Here is a 1,851-nt window from a genome sequence, read left to right as displayed (position 1 = left end):
CCGTCCTGGTCCTGCCCAAACAGAACCCTTGCACACTGTGGGAGGAGATAAAGTCCCTGTAGTACACATGGGAAAGTGGCTAGGAAAGGCAGTGTGGGTTGCTCCTCCCATGGGGAAAGGCAAACCCATTCGTGGGATTGTCTTTGCTCAGGGGCCTGGATGTACATGGTGGGTAATGAAAAGAAATGGGGAGACTCAGTGTGTGCCACAAAGGGACCTAACACTGGGGGAAAGGTAATTTAGAATGTGAATAATGTGAGTTGCATGTTGCAGAAAGTAATGAAGCAAGAAGAACACGGACTGATGAAGTTTTCCAAGGATCAAGAATGACACAGTGGTTGAGACCATCTGGAGTTGGTGCCCAAGAACAGAATATCCTGCTTCTGTCTTGAATATTCCCAAATGACATCTACAGGAGCAGAAAGAAAACTTTAAGAGAGGACTGAGACATTGATATAAGTCTCTATATGTTGAAATATTGAGATAGTTTAAGTATGTAGATCAGGTTGTGAATGTAAGCAAGAAGTCATTTTTGTGTTCTTTTGTTATTTTGGTGTAAGAATCAAATGAGATGGTTAAATGTATTGAAATGTGTAAAACCTGAGCTTGATGCAAATGGTATGGAATAAGGGGTGGAGATTGTATTGGGTTGAACTGAGGTGGAGTTAATTCTCCTCACAGCATCATTTTAGTGCTGTGGTTTTTTTGCAGCAGCAGTTGATAACACAGCAGTGTTTTGGCTACGGCTGAATTCAGTATCCGAGCTGTGTCCTTTCAACATTTCCCTGCCCCAGGAGTACATGGAGGGGTGGGCAGGATCTTGGGAGGGGACACAACTGAGCCAGCTGACTCAGACTGGCCAAAGAGGTATTCCATACCATCTGACGTCAGCTCAGGTATAAGAAGGACGTGAAAGAAGGAAGTATTGGGGATTCGTCCATGGCGTTTATCCTCCCAAGGAACCACCAAGCTTAGAGAGCCCTGCTTCCCGAGACCGACCACCGTCCTGCTGATGGGAAGTAGAGATTAACATCTCTCTCTCTTCTTTCTTTGCTTCCGCGCGGTCTATTTGCTGTTTGCTTATTAGTGTTATTAAATTGCTCCTATCTTATCCCCGGCTTCTGTTATATTTTCTTTCCCTTCTTCCCCTGTTCACTTAAGAGGGGGAGTGATAGAGCGGCTTGGTGGGTATCTGGCCTCCAGGCCAGAGCCAAACCACCACAGTCCTTTTTGGTGCATTGGCCGGGAATCGAACCCGGGCCTCCCGCGTGGCAGGCGAGAATTCTACCACTGAACCACCACTCATTAGTTGATTGGGTGGTGTTGGGTGATAGGTTGGACGTGATGATCTTGAAGGTCTCTTCCAACCTGGTTTATTCTATTCAATTCTATTCTAATCCCTAACTCTAACCCTGACCCTAACGCTAACCCCTGACCGTAACCCTAAACCGAACCCTAAACACTGACCCTAGCCCTAACGCTAACCCTAACCCTAGCCCTAACCCTAACCCCTACCCTTCAACTAACCCTAACCCCTAACCCTAACCCTTACTCTATTCCTCGCCAAACCCTAACCCTAGCCCTAACCCTAACCCTAACCCTAACGCTAACCCTAATCCTAACCCTAACCCTAACCCTAACCCTAACCCTAACCCTAACCCTAACCCTGACCCTCCCCTAACCCTAAACACTGACCCTAACCTAAACGCTAACCCTGACCCTGTCCCTAAGACTAACACCTAACCCTAACCCTGACCCTAACCCTAACCCTAACCCTAACCCTAACCGTGACCCTCCCCTAACCCTAAACACTGACCCTAACCTAAACGCTAAGCCTGACCCTGTCCCTAA

General features: G+C 47.3%; 1 non-coding gene across 1 annotated transcript; it reads right to left on the bottom strand.

Annotated features, from left to right (window-relative positions):
• Positions 1–1,234: 1,234 nt before the first annotated feature.
• Positions 1,235–1,304, bottom strand: TRNAG-GCC (transfer RNA glycine (anticodon GCC)). The gene has a single exon. It is a non-coding gene; the product is annotated as a tRNA-Gly (tRNA).
• Between the last annotated feature and the right edge of the window lie 547 nt (positions 1,305–1,851).

The sequence above is a fragment of the Melanerpes formicivorus genome, unplaced genomic scaffold (genome assembly GCF_026170545.1).
Source record: "Melanerpes formicivorus ecotype bairdi unplaced genomic scaffold, bMelFor1.0.p_v2 SCAF_133, whole genome shotgun sequence".
NCBI classification, from domain to species: domain Eukaryota; kingdom Metazoa; phylum Chordata; class Aves; order Piciformes; family Picidae; genus Melanerpes; species Melanerpes formicivorus.
The sequence above is the reverse complement of the archived record's forward strand: the minus strand, read 5'-3'. Positions and strand labels throughout refer to the sequence as shown.